General features: G+C 38.8%; 1 long non-coding RNA gene across 1 annotated transcript in view; it reads left to right on the top strand.

Moving 5' to 3' along the window:
* Positions 1–7,267: 7,267 nt before the first annotated feature.
* Positions 7,268–15,394, top strand: part of LOC128078871 (uncharacterized) — a 59,572-nt gene continuing 51,445 nt past the window's right edge. Inside the window, exon 1 of the long non-coding RNA XR_008205893.1 lies at positions 7,268–7,335. This is a non-coding gene — a long non-coding RNA (uncharacterized LOC128078871). The remainder of the gene's footprint in view (positions 7,336–15,394) is intronic.

Below are 15,394 nucleotides of genomic sequence, written 5' to 3'. Positions count from 1 at the left end.
ACAAAGACACCTTTGCTTCATATTCACTTCCGTGCCAGGCGCCATTCTGTCAGACTGCCCCTCTACTGCGATCTGTCGCACAGCAACAAAAGGCAATGAAATGTTGGTGGGAGGATTTAGCCTATCAGTAGCTGCTTCTGATGTCATGGACCAATGTAATAAATTATGAAGCTTTACTTTTGAAGCAGCCCTTGAATGTTGCTTCTCTGTACCTTTCTGTTCAGTTAAGAAACACAATCGGGTATCTCACTTGAACCATGATCAAGGGTAAGCTTGCTGAGAATTTTCCCTTCAAGCCTGTCTTTACCCATAGCCATCTATGACATCATTTGACCAACAGAGACTCCTTCAGTCTCAGACAAACACGCTGTAAATATCATTCTCTCCTGTTGCTTGTTAGCTCATGAGGGAGCTGCATCTAGACTTCTGCTGCCTTGGCAGTAAGAAGGGTGCTGAAGAGCTGCAATTGTCACTGGAGCCCTGCAGAGATGCTTTTTTGGTTGCTAAATAGGGAGCACATAAAATCTGGAAAATATTGACTGATCTGACAACGTAATTCTATTTAAGAAACAGAAAATGTGCTAGATAATATATGCAGACATCTCTGTCAAGAAGCCTTATGTGGTTTCACGCTCAGTTGTGTGACCACCTTTGGTTACCATAGCAATTCTCTCTTAATTAGAAACTCACCCTCTGCTCGTGGTCTGTTCTTGCTAAAGCATGGAATTCTGCTGCACATATACAGTTTTCATTTATTTATATATTGACTTTGCCAAATCAAGTACTCTGTTTATTTGTCTCAAACACTGATCTCAATTTAAAGTCCTTCAGTATGTCCTTGACCCACTTTTGGTCTGTGTGTAATGAAGTGGTGTTGGAGGCATTAATAACTGAAACATCTGTGTGATCAGTAAGGAGGCAGTTGTCTCACACCCATCTGTGAAAGTATTCTGCTCATCTGTGGTCTTAGGTTAATTCTCTGTGAAATCTTCAGTTTGCATTCAGCTGTGACTTGACTTTAAAATGGTTTCAAAAGAAAGACATCTGCAAGTATTATATAATTTATGATGTGCCTTCTTGAAGAACTGCTGCATGTATTAAGGCCTGCTTCTGAAGCTGAACAACACTTGCTGATGTGAAGTAGAGAATATTTGCTTTCTCCCATCACTTCTGCATGCTTTTACTTATTTTACTTTTAATTGTATTTCTCTTTATCTTAAAGTACGAGATAAAAGCCTTTATTCACCGTATTTTCTCCACTTCTTCTTATTTAGGTGGGGAATTAAGTGAGCATCATGGCATAACTTGGCTGTCTATCAAAGTGAGACCACCACAGGGAGATGAGAACAAGTTCCCTGTAAAGCTTAAGTCAATTCTGATAGTTGGGCATGAGATCAGCACTTGGGATACAAACTTCAGACAAAAGTTCATGGTGCTAGGCACATTCTTGTCATTTTAGGGAGACAGACTGACAGTTCTTGAGACCAGATCAAGAACTGTGGAACAGCAGATCTCTGCAGTTTAAGTGTAGAACTCAAAATACAAATACCTCTTTATATCACAAAACAAAATTCCCAAATGACATGCAAGAACACAGATAATTTATTTTGAGAGAACAGGACCAGAAAAGGACACAGTTCAGAAATTTAATCAGAGAACACTGATAAGGCCAATGTAAGAACATGCTTAAAAGAATAGAATAGAAAAGTAAAGAAGAAAACAATGGATTCTTGAATTACAAGGTCGAGAGAAATTGGTTTTTAACTTTTGATCTGCTTTTTCCAATTACTTTAAATATTCAGGGAATCCAGTTCTTTAACCTGGAGATCCTGGGCTGTAAGAAGTTCAGGATTGCCCTTTGGAACCTTAACATAAGTATGAGATGACTGAGAGGAAAAATACAAAATTTTCAGCTGAAAACGAAAGATTACCACATCTGCTAACTTCCCTTCAGAGCACGAGGTGACAGAGGCCAGCTTTAGTGTTTATGTAATCTCATCAGTTAGGTTTGAGGACAATGCAACGTGGAGCACTTACCAATTACTATGTGCTACAAAGCTCATGCAAATGCTAATACTAATATCTATAATGCTAATAACAGTAGCAAGAGCAATTGTATCTCTTATCATGCAGTATATTACACTTTGTCTCTAGATTCTATCCAATATCCTTTCCCTGTGCCATCCAAAAATCCCTCAACTTTTTAATTTAATGCTTCTCCCTACAGAGATCTGGTACTGAAACTCAGATACAGGATTTTGAGCTGAAATGTAATTGGTACTTTGTTTGATACATGACTGCCATAACAGAAATGCTGTTTATAACATAATCTGTTTGAAAACATTCCTTAAACAGTTAATAAATTGCTCTTATGAAGGACAAATGAATAGAGCAACAGGCACATACCTTTACTTATGATTACTATCATACTACAGTCAATAACAGTTGTTCTCAAGTCAGGTTATTACCTGGAGAAAAACAGCCTATTTTAACCTAATGTCACATATGCAGTCAAAAGCTTAGCTGCACACTAAAGAGAGCAGTTACCTTGTACACAGGTAAGTTTTCTAACATTCCCAATATAAAATAAATGACATGTTATATTGTATCTCTGTTATGCCTAGATTCTTAATTTCCACGAGTCTTGACTTACTGAAATAGAATGAGAGTCAAATTTTAGGGGGTGAAGTCTGAAAGCTGCATAGTGTCCAATAGCCTGTTACAGAGAAGAATGATTATTCAACGTCTCTGCTCCCTATTGGCTCTGACTTTCACATAAGAGACCTAATGCTCTCCTACAGGAACGAATTTTATGGAAAAGATCATGAATAATTTAGGTCGTTCACACCTTCCTCTTTATTCATTAGGAACTTGTATCCCAATTTACCTTCTTTTATTCTAAAGGAAAAAGCAAATTTTCATGGATAGAGAGAGAAGACCTTGGCTTTGACCTCCTGAAAACAGAGATACTTAAGAGTAAGCTTGAACTTTTCAGGAATATTCAATTGGAACGGGAAGTGGGGAAGCCATAGCTGTTTCTCATATGATTTTCTCATTTGTTGATCAGAAGCCTCTTAAGGGAAGATAAGCTGAAGAATAGAAATAAAAGCAAACATCATTATGAGTCTATTCCCTGAAGTATAGAAGTCCTGTAGGTCCTGTAGGCCTTTTTCCTTCTATTTTACTAGCATTTTTAGGTATTAATAATGATTGTTCAGATTTATCTTCATTCTTATGGAAGCAAACCTTTTCCAAACTTATTTCTTTTTTTTAATTTTTATTTTTTGGTAATGGACTTCTGCCTTACAAAGACACATTCAGGCTTCAAATGAAACCTGTGCAAACATTTCTTCCTTCAGGAGGCAGTCTTGAAAAGGTGAAAAGGATTTCCAAGGAATTTCCAAGGATTCTTAGGAATCAGATCATGTTTCAAGTTTAAGCACAGCTCACTTCTTTAAGGTGGTCATTTGCTGCACTGCGTGGCAGTAGACAAGAACAGCATAAAAAAGTAATTCAGTAAGAAAAGTTGTTCATTCAGCAGCCATACTGTTTGAGCACAGTGGCCACTGGAATAAATTAAAGCAATTTACATAGGTACATAAAAGACTAGTATGAGATTCCCATTTGTAAAGTGGTGCAGCACACTACTGAGGATTTTTAGCATGAAAGAAAGGTTATAGAAGCAATTCTGAAACATATAAAGCTGACTGATTGTGTACAATATTCCCCCAAAAGAGCCACCTGAGAAAACAAGGCAACTGCAAGTGCTATTGTAAAAAATATGTGTATTTATTAAAGCAGCATACAAATGGAAGGCCTGTTGAGTACGTAGCTCAATGTTTACAAAAGAGCTCATGATCCAGAATTACTTTCAACCAGTAGAACTATATTTCATTGTCTCCCATTATTCTTGAAGTGATTTTTTTAAGATTTAAGATACACTAAATGCTTCAAAAAAAGATCTTACCCAAGTAGTGAATTCAGATATTATTCAGATTTTGAGCTGTACTTGAAAGCTTTCATAAATGAAGCAAAACGGGCTTTCCTTCAGTGTAAGAAATAAATGTTCTTTCCCAAGAAGAACTATATTTATAAAAATAATAAGTAATTTAAAAAAAAAAAAGAATCAGGAAGTTCTACTCATGTTTCATGCATTTTTGCATTCTCCTTACAAACATATTTAACACAGTAGTAGTTATTGACTGCGATTTCTAAAAATGAGCTCAATGGTTTATTTCTTATTGTAATGGTGAAATCCGCATGTAATGGTTTCTGCCTGAGATTCTTGTATTTTCATACACACAAAAAGGTATTTGGTACTTTTCATATTAAGCAAAGTGGTCTACTTAATCCTGGACATTTTCAGAAATTATAACAGATGCATTCAACATCAACATAAATTCTGTAAGACTCAAACGCTTCACAAACATGTTGAAAAAATGCTAAAAGATACTAGAAAAAGTATGCCTTTTCTAAAAAAAGCTTTTGAAATATTGTGAAATGTGAATCAGATGTGCATTTTCCTCTATGTAAGATTCTGTGCCGTATTAGGAACTCTCTTCATGCCAATGAAGATTTGTTCTATAATTTTTTTTTTTTTTTTTTTGTAAAGCAAATTTTTCTAAAATATTTTAATACAGTAAGTGCTTGGAGAGACAACATCATGTAATTTTTGTATGCAAAGATATGGAGTTTCCATATTTGTCTGGTCAGATCTTAGTTCCACTTGAGCTCCTGATTTTGTACCTCACTAAGACCACGAGGTTCTTAAGGTTGTGGGTTCCCCTCTCCCACAGAGGAAATCACTTAAGCTCAAGCTGAACTTTAAGTTAACGTTTTCTCGTTTTCATCTTTTTTCCATGCATGTTCCTCATCTGAGTTTTAGAATCATTTCAATTTGGGATTATTTATGTGCATCTGCTTCAAGAAGATAACAGAGGATGTTCACCTAGAACCACGCTGATGTGGTTCTAACCCTCCTTCTGTCATACCCATTGAGTAAAATTTGGCCTCAGGTGCAATTTACTCATCTACACAAAGACCAAGGTAAGAGAAGAGAGGTGATAGCTATTATGGTCTTTTTGGAAGTCACAGTAAATAGCAATATATTTGCCTTTTATATTTGAGGTAAACATCAGTCACATACCAAGAACGCAACATCAAGTAAGTGAAAAAGATCCATAGTAGTATTCAGGACAAGAGAAGCACATTTGAATTACAGCTAGTCTGCATAAAAATAGAGAAAAGCAAAACTAGTAGAATTCAATCAGTCTGTTGTGTGAATTAAAATTGCCTTGAGAAAACTGTAACTATAAACAAACTATAATTTAGCAAAATTAATATTCATGTAATCCTGCCATCCTTTACGAAATGCTGAAATTACTATTGTTTGAACAAATAAAATGTTAATCAATATCACACCTGTGAAAATTGTACTACTCCCTACTCCCACAAGATCAGCCAAAGGCAGCACTTAAATCTTAATCATAGAACAAAAAAAGCAAGAGCTCTGAGGGAACCTGGAGTGGTTGCCTAGGCAACAACAACAACAATCTGTGAATGCTGCTGTTAACAAGCAGTCAAGGTTCACACAGGCAGTACAACTTTGCAAAGGGAGAATTCTGAGAATTTGAATCTCTACTGAGAATTCTCACATAACACTTTTTGAAATACGACGTCATTACTAACAGGTGTGTTTCAACCAGCAGCAAAAGCTGCAGCGCTCTAGATAAACTGAGCTAGCCATCACACCTTGCACACAAATTTTGCATTGTAATGAGTGGCTGATTTTATAACCCCATCTTTCACATCCACCAGTAAACAAGTACTGATGAGAGTCTCACATTGATATATTTATTGTAAGTATCAAACCTATTGCACAGAACACGTAAGAAAATATTGGGAGCAGGTGGTAATGTTCCTCTGTTGTAACAGCTGGATGGGATGCGGTACAGACAAAACATAATCAAAACATGTAATTTTTTCTTTAAAAAAAAAAAAAATCACGCACATCATAGTTTTCTGCAGAACAGTTAGGAATATCAGGGAACAGTGACACATTATTACCTTTTTAGCTCAGATGTCCTTGGGTTTTGTTTTAATCAATGAATAGTTTTGCTTGTCAAAGGCAAATTGAAAGCTTGTGAACAAAAACTGAATTTGCAAATTATCTAACTGCAGCATCCAAGAGTCAGAACTGAAGGATGAACTTAACAAGTTACCCAATCGACGTAGCAGAAAGTGTTGTGTGTTTTTTTTTCTTTTCCTCTCCAAGCTGTATACTGTATGCTGGACAGCATTACAGAAATTTGATAAACTGAAATGGTTACTGGCATCTTTCCTATCATCTTTGGCAGTTAGGTATTTCAGATCATGGATATCAGTACCTAAAGGAATCTTTATATTTTGACTCTATAGGCAATGAAGACCTCTGTAATGTCACAGCTGCAGTGAGCGGTCCCTGAGCAGCAGGGACGCATGTTATCTTGGCATGTTATGATAAGGCACAATCAGCCCTGCCAGCCTCCCTCACATGTTTATTGTCATCCTCCTGAGTTTCATCTCTTCCTAGAACGTCTGTCACATTGAGATGGGCATTCAGCAAAACTGAGATCTGAACAAAGCACCAGTCATAGAAATGTACCACCAATTCTACATCTAGATCGAAAACACAAGGCCACAATTTTCAGAGCTCCCACCAGCAGCTGTGCTGAAGAGCCCTGGGCTGTGCTGCCCGGACGCAGGTGGCATTCGGCTGCGTGAAGCTGGGAGCGCTCTCGGGCGGGTGAGCTCCTTCCAGCTCTGCGGGCATCCCAGCTTCCATCAGATGTCTCAGGGAGGCTTACTGCCATTCGCCCACTGTCTTTTCCGAGCAAAATCAAAGTTTTAGGCTTTGTTGATAAGGTTTCCTCCCTCACAAAGCAGCTGCCTCCTTCACAGCAGAGAAATTCTCCTCAGGAAGGTCACGTCTGCTCACAGCTGCCACGCTGGCTGAGGATCAGATTTTGTGCAGAACTTTGTCTTCATCGCTCTAAAACCTTTTCATACTTTCCTCCCGTGAGCTCCTTTTTTTTTTCTAAGAAACTTCTCTAAATTGAAACTGCAGTGATTTTTTTTTCCTCCCTTCACGGTTTACCAGCTTCACTCCGCAGCACACAGCACCATTTTCTGCACCTGACTGCCCCCGTGCGGCCGCTGTAAGAACAAATGGCGCGCGGGCGGGAAGCGCTGCACTGGAGGGGCTTTAGGCGGAGCGGGAAGCGGCGGCGGCGGCGGCGGAGGAGGAGGAGGAGGAGATGGAGATGGTGGGCCGGTGTCTGAGCAGCTCCAGCAAAGGTAATCAGAGCTGCTTCTGAGGCTCCCCACTCGCAGATGTCCTGATGGTACCCACGTTTCTCTCAGAATGGCCTGGTTCTGCCCCGTGGGTGCTTGATTTCCCGTCACAGGTGTTTCCAATGCAGGTGTTGGCTGTGCGTGGCTCTCACTCACCCAGGGGTGCTGTGGAGTTTCTCGAACTGTCTGTCCTTCCAGAAGGTTCCTCAGTACTGTCTTCATATAGGGTGGGCACTTATCTCCTTCTAGTGACTTCTGCTCTGAAGGATGTTAATAGCAATATTGAACTAAGAACAAGGAAAAAAAAACCCACAACTTTTCAGACCCCGCACTTGCGTTACTGTGGGGTGCATCCAGATGGGATATAAAGTTGTGCATGGACAGATGTGTTGGGAGGCAGTGAACTGGTGCTTGTTGGCATGTGGTGCCTCCTGTCCCAGTGTGCTGCCACTGGCCAGGGCAGACAGCTGCAGCTGGTAGTGTTTGGCTGTGGGAAATGTCAGCAGATGTTTAATGCCAGTCGACTCAGTGGGAAATGCCACTGGACTCTTAGTGCTCAATGCTTTATGTTGCTTCCATTGTGCTTGCCTTGCTTCTTTTAAACTTCCTTTACAGACTGAGGGAGGAAGTAGTAATTTAATAGAGGAGCAGGTGCCAAAACTGAAATGTCTTTTGCAAGTACTCATTCAGTTTATAGTACATGTCACTGAGGCAAGTAAAGAAAAAGTCACAAAAAGCCTAAAATATGATAGCGCTGCTTTATCTCAGACCTGCACTTAGGATATAATGATCAGATATTTGAAATACTGTTGCTTTCAACACAAGCACTAGCAAGGTAGGAAGTTTTGGATGAGATCTCCAGTTGTAAACATCTTAGAGCAGCAAAGCTATCCTTTGTGCGTAGTCATGGAAAGCAGGCTGCTCTCACTGTCATCAGCCCATTTGCAAGGGCTTTGTTTCATTTTACAAAAGTCTGTAACAAAATAATTGAATTAATGTTGGTTTTTAAGACAGTTGCTACTAATTTCTAAATACATGTTGCTGCTACTGATAGGGACCATCAGTAAGCTTGAAAACCATGTAAAGCTCTTGACTCTTCAAAACTATGGTAGGAACCTTTGCTCTTTTGCTTTCTATTCGGCACATGAAGACTGGATGCTTTTTTGCCTCTGAGTTCTCCCTTGGTTCTGTATGTCAGCAGCACTCACCTGACAAATAGATCATAGAATCATAGAACGGCCTGGGTTGAAAAGGAGCACAGTGCTCATCCAGTTCCAACCCCCTGCTGTGTGCAGGTCGCCAACCAGCAGCCCAGGCTGCCCAGAGCCGCATCCAGCCTGGCCTTGAATGCCTGCAGGGATGGGGCATCCACAGCCTCCTTGGGCAACCTGTGCCAGTGCCTCACCACCCTCTGGGGGAAAAACTTCCTCGTAAAAAAAGAAAGAAAACCAAAGTTTGTAGCTGTATCTGATGTTTCCAGGCCTCACAAGGTATTCGATTTCTGGTGTGGAACAGAATTCAATTCAATCATTAAAAAATACAACTTTAGATAATAGCCCTTCTTAATTCTTAAGGCTATTACATGTACGTGCTAGCAGACTGCCTATCAGCTATGTTTTCATTTGTCAGTATAACACCCTATCATCCAGGTGAATACAACTGAACTAACTGTACTTCTGATAGAATAGAGAATATCGACTGGAGATGAATGTCTTTCCTGGAATTACATGTGAGAGTGCATTAAGTTTACTGTCTTTTAAAATGAGCCCACATATACTGTGGATAAGGAGAAAGTCAGCAGTAAGGAAAAGAATTCGTAAATATTGTTTCCTAATTATTTACTCTAACTGCTAAATCTCATTGCCATTAAGGTCTCAAATAATACAGGGTATTGTTATTCCTAAATTGTGATAGTGCATTTTTATTCAAGGCTTACATCATTTTGTAATGTATTATGGAAGATGTCATTCCTTTAAGAAATTTTGCTTTGCTGACAGCCTCTCATGCAAAGCTTGCATTATTTACAGTATCCATGTCATGAAAGTAGAAGAGGTTGCATATAAAACACGTCTCTACCTTCCCAATCCTATGCGAGAAAAGTGCTATGTGATGAGAGGAAATTATACGACTATTGAACCACATCATTTTTTGCAAAGCCCTGTAAGCAATTTTCCCCACCATTGTCGTTTTGTTGAATACCTGTTTCTTTGTTGGGAATAAAATATATGTCAGATATAAGCCCATGTATCAAAATGAACACAGTTATTTGCCATCACTTGAATGGAAGAATTTTTCACTGCACTACTATGCCCCTGTTTTCCTTTGCCATCTGCATGATGTCTCTCTATGCTTAGCAGGGAAATGGGTTCACTGTTCCCTTCATCACTAAAATGCGTTTTTCTGGAAAAAAATTTTAATGGGTAGCAAAATATGCCTCTAACAACTGTGTGAGCTCAGAAGATAGGGAGAAACTCCTTCCACTCCAATCTTTCCATTACCTGCATTATTTATATTGAATCTTTTCTCCTTTGAATTGGAAAGGATTGCCTGAATCTGCTAATACGACATATTCTGATGGTTGCAAACAGGGTGAATAAGATTTGACTGAGGAGCACGTGTGTGAAAGGCAGTACAGTCTAGTGCCTATTCTTTAGGCAGACTGCTTTACCATGCAATGAATTTCCAGTCAGTTACTCTTGGTAAGTGTTGTTACAAGTGACCCAGAACTTTTGTTTGTTTGTTTCTGTTCCTTTTTGTAATCAAGCTGGCAGAAATATTTGCTTTGATCAGTCATCTTTCTATTTTCTTCTTCCTTTACCCCCCAGATATACCAGCTTTTATCATTTCCCACAGCTTCATGCGTACAAACACTACAAACAAGTAGTTGGGTGTCTGAGTCATCAGGTACAGTTCCTCAGGGAGCCCTGAAGAGAAGCAGATCCTGATTTTTGCTGCTGTTGCTGTGCTTATGTTAAGAATCCTGTGACGCTGATCTGGTACTCATTCATAGGAAACAAATTCATAGCCAGATGAAGAAGTTCAGGAAAATCAGAATATTTGTAATGGATCTTGTGTGTAAGCTAAACAAGAGATACACACGCCAGTAACTCTGTTGGATTTTAAAGCAAAAGTGGGAAATAAATCCTGTCATTAACAACTACTAAATTTGCATATGTATTATATTATGTCAATTAAGAACAGGACTGTGAACAAACTTAATGTTATAACTGACAAGAGATTTTTTTCTGGCTGCTGCCTTATATAGAATCTTACTGCTGTGGCAATTGCTGGTTAGATGCTTTTCAAATGCTGCATTTTCAAACAGCTTCTTCCAGGGAAGCATCCTCAAAGGCTTCTCTCCAGATTTGATGGCTCCTGTCATGAGAGAAATTACAGGTTTTGCATCTTTTTGTACTCAGTGTACTTTGTATAAGAAAATGTTATCCAAAGTGAGATAACGATGAAAGAAACATTTAATGAATAATCCTTAAAATGTGTATAGACTCTCCCTCTTACGATCTACTATTGGTGAAAATGGCCTTTCAAACTTGTGATGTGTTTATATTCCAGATGTTGTCAATTATTTTCATTGTCAATGAAAAATTATCTAGGAGCATAAAATAAGTCAGTATCAACTCAAAGTAAAGTTTTATATATATATAAAAAAATATATTTATATATAGCAGTTCATCTGTCAAGAAAGTATGAAGTTAAATAAAGCCCAATAAAAGCATACTAATGGAGCTACAACCAGATTGAACATCAATATCATATGGTCATCAGGATCTGGTGTCCTTTAAAGTATTACACCTAATGCTGAGAGTTGTTCCCTGGAGCTTCTGGTATTAAGAAAGTGATAAGAGCCTTTAAACTGACCGAACCCCTTGGCTTGCAGTAATTTTGCAATAGCATTGACCTTACATTGCCCAGGGAACTGGCATTGACTTAAAGAAATCATGTGATGTCCAGGACAGAGGAAGAAAAGGTAATAAATACGAGATTTTCCCAACCTAAGTTGAAATTTACGTGCAGCAAATGGAACAGAATCTGCAAGGATGTATTAGCTACAAATTCAGATATTCCTAGTCTTCCTATTTGTGTTGCTGGGAGAAGCCTTCGAAGTCCATGGATGCATTGGTTAGCCACTCACAGCAGAGAAATTTTCAAAGGCCAGCATCTCAATCCACAGTGTTATACAGTAATTTGCCACATCATCCATATCGTGTGAGGAAAGCAAAGGCTTTTCAAAGCTCACGTTTTGATAGAAATACCAATCTTTTCTTATTATCCTCTTATTGTAATTTTCATATAATGGCCAATAGCCATCTGTCTCAGAGCTTGTTTAACTTACAATGCTGTTGTTTTCTTACAAGAAGAAACCAGTTATCACCTCTTGCATTAATTGATTGTTTTTGGTTCTTAATGTCTCTTGTAGCTCCAAAACATGTGTGCATGATGTTGCCTTCACAGTCATCTTCAGGACCATCATCCTAGCCTGAGGCTCTTGAAAGCAGTGCTGTCATTTACAAGAGCTTAGTGTGTTTGTGTTGCACTCTCCAAACAGACAAATTTTTAGTTAGTACAGAATATTACTGTTGGAGAATGGCTCCGGGAGCAAGGAGGCCATGAGGAGATGTACGAGCACAGCCTATGTGGCAGTGCAGATTGTATATATGGAAAAATACCAGAGGCTAACAGAAGGTCGCAATGTTATTGTGAGCAGCAGGGAGTAGCCCAAGGAGGAGCTTGGTTTGAGGGAGTTGACAAAACCGTAGCACGTAGTTAGATTCTTCTCTGCCTAGAAACGACTGTTGTCCACCAATAGCAAGGCAACACGATAGCTAAAGCCAACTATAAAAACTCTGCGTAATCGTTAATGAGCTGAAGCTGGATCACTCATAGTGAGTCTTGTCGTGCTTCCCGCTCGGGTAGCGATCGCATTACTGTTTTAGCGTACGAGCACGTGAATCCTCCAAAACGAGTTCTCACTTATAACTGGAAAAGAATTCAGAATGAAAGGAATTGTGAACTATGTGATTTTGAAATAACGTGCAGGTCTTTTCCCTGTTGTTTCCTGGATTTTTTAACTTAGAGAAATACAGCGTTTATCCTATGCAGAATTAAAAAACAACTAAAAACAAAAGCAAACTTTTAATATGTGAAACATGCGGCATTCAGTATGACTGATAAGTGCCAGAAAATAAACACAGATCTTAGTAGACAGAGACAAGCCTTTGTAGTTGCAGAGAGAAATCCCTGGAGTGCTGTGCAGGTCTGACTTGCACTGACACTAGGAGGCTGTATTAGCAAATGTAAGTACTAATGTGTATATGGACTACGTCTCTTTTTTGTATCCTGAGGCAAAAATATAGCTGGGAAAGCATTAAAGAATATATTGCCTTATATATAAGTAGCTTATTAATTGTTACAAGAGTTTAATGAGAATAGCAGCAAGAAGATAAGTGATGAGATGCTGAGATTACTCTGAAGGTTTATATAAGCTCTTCAGCTTTGTATATTCATTTGCTGTTTGAATTCCTGGTAGTAAAAGTGAACTCATTGGAATTATGTAGACAGTATTGACTTAGGGATCATTGCTTGTGAAACAGGGTAAAATGGAAAAGACAGAACATGACTTTCAGATTTAAATGTAACAATCTCACAAATTCTATTGAGCCACATATTTTGTCTTTAATGGGATGGTAAATATGTAATACTATGAAATGGAAATACTATGCAATGATGTATTGTGTTCTGGCTTGGCAAGAATAAGTGATTTTAAAATTTTATGTGTATTATGACTTGTACATCAAGTTGGTGCTGCTGCTGTGCTATAGATTCTGTATCTTATAACTTTGTTTGCACAGCAACTAATTATTGTTGAGGTAGTGCTCCTATGTTAGAGTTGGTTATATAGCTCAAGTTCCTTGATTTCTGAGTGCACAGTTTTTCAGTACAAACATTACAGAAGCACTACATCAGAAATAACCTGAGTGTGATGTACAAAAAGAAACATTTCAAAAGGATGTATAGTGTTGCATCATTGGCTAGGAATGTGTTCCTCTTTCAGTAGAAATCTCAGGATACTGTTTGATTAGGCAGGAACAGATTTTGATTAATATTCAGTTGATAAAAATCTTCAAAGGGAAACCAGTTGACAGTATAAGATTATCTTGTAAGTGTCTCTGGAGTTAAGGCTTGAGTAAAACAGCTATGGAATGTTTTATCCATCGTTCTGGGTTTCAGAAATAAGAAGTGGGAGGAAATGCAAAAATACAGTTAATAGTATGTAAAGAGAGTACATGTGTGATACACCTTGACAGAAAATCAAGCAGGTGAGAAATGTTTATTGAGTAAGAAAATTATTGGGCATGAGAGTATCTTTTCTGCTCCTACTAAATTTGACATACTGTGCCTGAATGTTTGCAAGCAAATGTCTCGAGAATGCTGTATTTAAAAAAAAAAAGAATGAGTCGTGTCCCCAGAATCATGATCCATTCAAGTGTTTTAAAGAACATTCTTTTTTAAAAATGTATTTTGGGGGGGTTACGAGCTTACATGTTGCATTCAGAAGACCTTTGCAGGTTGTTTTGGACTAATACTGTGATCAGAAACTTCAAAAGATAGAAGCTGGGATTCATACTGAATTATTACAAAGAAACATGTGAAGGAACAACCCCCCTTTCTCTACCCCAGCAGAACAGCTTTTGGGCAATCCATATAGGTAGGTTTTTGTTTTGTGTTTGTTTGTTTGTTTTTCCTTCTGTAAGTCCTTAGGCTACTGTTGTTTCTTCATGGAATTTATGGTAATTATGGCTGTACAAAGGCTAGAGTAGCTGAAAGCTTTGACTCTGTAGTAAGCGATCCCGTTGAAACAAGAGAAAAGATGATACAATACTCAGTAGCAGGTCTCACGGCTGCAACCTCTTTGTTTGAGAACAGGGACACAGCACTGCAGGCTCTGCTCTTCCCACCTGCACGATGCTGAGTGTAACTGACAAAGAAGGGAAGCCACAGTTGGCAGAGATTGCACTTTTCTACAGCAAACTTGTATCAACCAGAATGCAAGTATTTTCCAAAAAATGTTTGTTTTGTGCCTCTGGGAATGAAAATTACCTGGGGCAGAGTGTCAAGTAACAAGGTCTTGGAACCTCAGCCTTAAAATGGGTAATTACTGGGGAATTCTAACATAATCCTGCACGTGGGCAAACACCCTAAAGAGAAGAGCGCCATTATGCTGTGGCTGATTACTTCTCCTTTGAAAGCCAAACAAATAAGGAACAAATGAACAATTCCTCTCTCCCCCTGAAACAGCCATCAAAAAACCACCAAAAATCTAACAAATACAAGAAATAACAACAAAACTAAACAAATGAACGTTAAAAAAATAGAAAGAAAAAAAAAAAAAAGAAAGAAACCAACCAACAAACAAAAAACCCAACCGAATCAAAACCACCCTAAGCCGTCCAAAAAAGCTCCAGGGCTCCTTCATTTCTCTTTGTTGCGTATGTATGTTTTGTCTAAGAAAAGCATGTTCAGAAAGTCAGCCAGAATTTCTCATGGAGTGCTTAAGGGGTGCCCTTCACGGAGTCTGATTCTAGTGGCAGTGACTGCGAGTGTAGTGAGCAATAAGTGGCTCTGTGCAAAAACCTCATCTTAAAATGCAAAAAGATCTGGCAGCCAAAAAATTTCTTTGTCTGCAAACATCTCCTAGGATGAGAAAATGTTGAGGCAGTTATATCTCTCCTTTTAATGCTTGGATTCACACCTTCTGAAAATGGAGAACCCTGGATATACAGAAGCTTTAATCAGTAGAGCAGACTGGTGTTCTCTTTGAACAAACGACAAGTTTTAATGATATAAATAAAAATAATTTGCTAATCATAGAAGCAATCATAGAATCATAGAATGGCCTGGGTTGCACAGGAGCACAGTGCTCATCCAGCTCCAACCCCTGCTGTGTGCAGGTCGCCAACCAGCAGATGAGGCTGCCCAGAGCCACATCCAGCCTGGCCTTGAATGCCTGCAGGGATGGGGCATCCACAGCCTCCTTGGGCAACCT

This window comes from Tympanuchus pallidicinctus, unplaced genomic scaffold (assembly GCF_026119805.1).
Source record: "Tympanuchus pallidicinctus isolate F22 unplaced genomic scaffold, pur_lepc_1.0 scaffold18, whole genome shotgun sequence".
Lineage (NCBI taxonomy): Eukaryota > Metazoa > Chordata > Aves > Galliformes > Phasianidae > Tympanuchus > Tympanuchus pallidicinctus.
The sequence above is the reverse complement of the archived record's forward strand: the minus strand, read 5'-3'. Positions and strand labels throughout refer to the sequence as shown.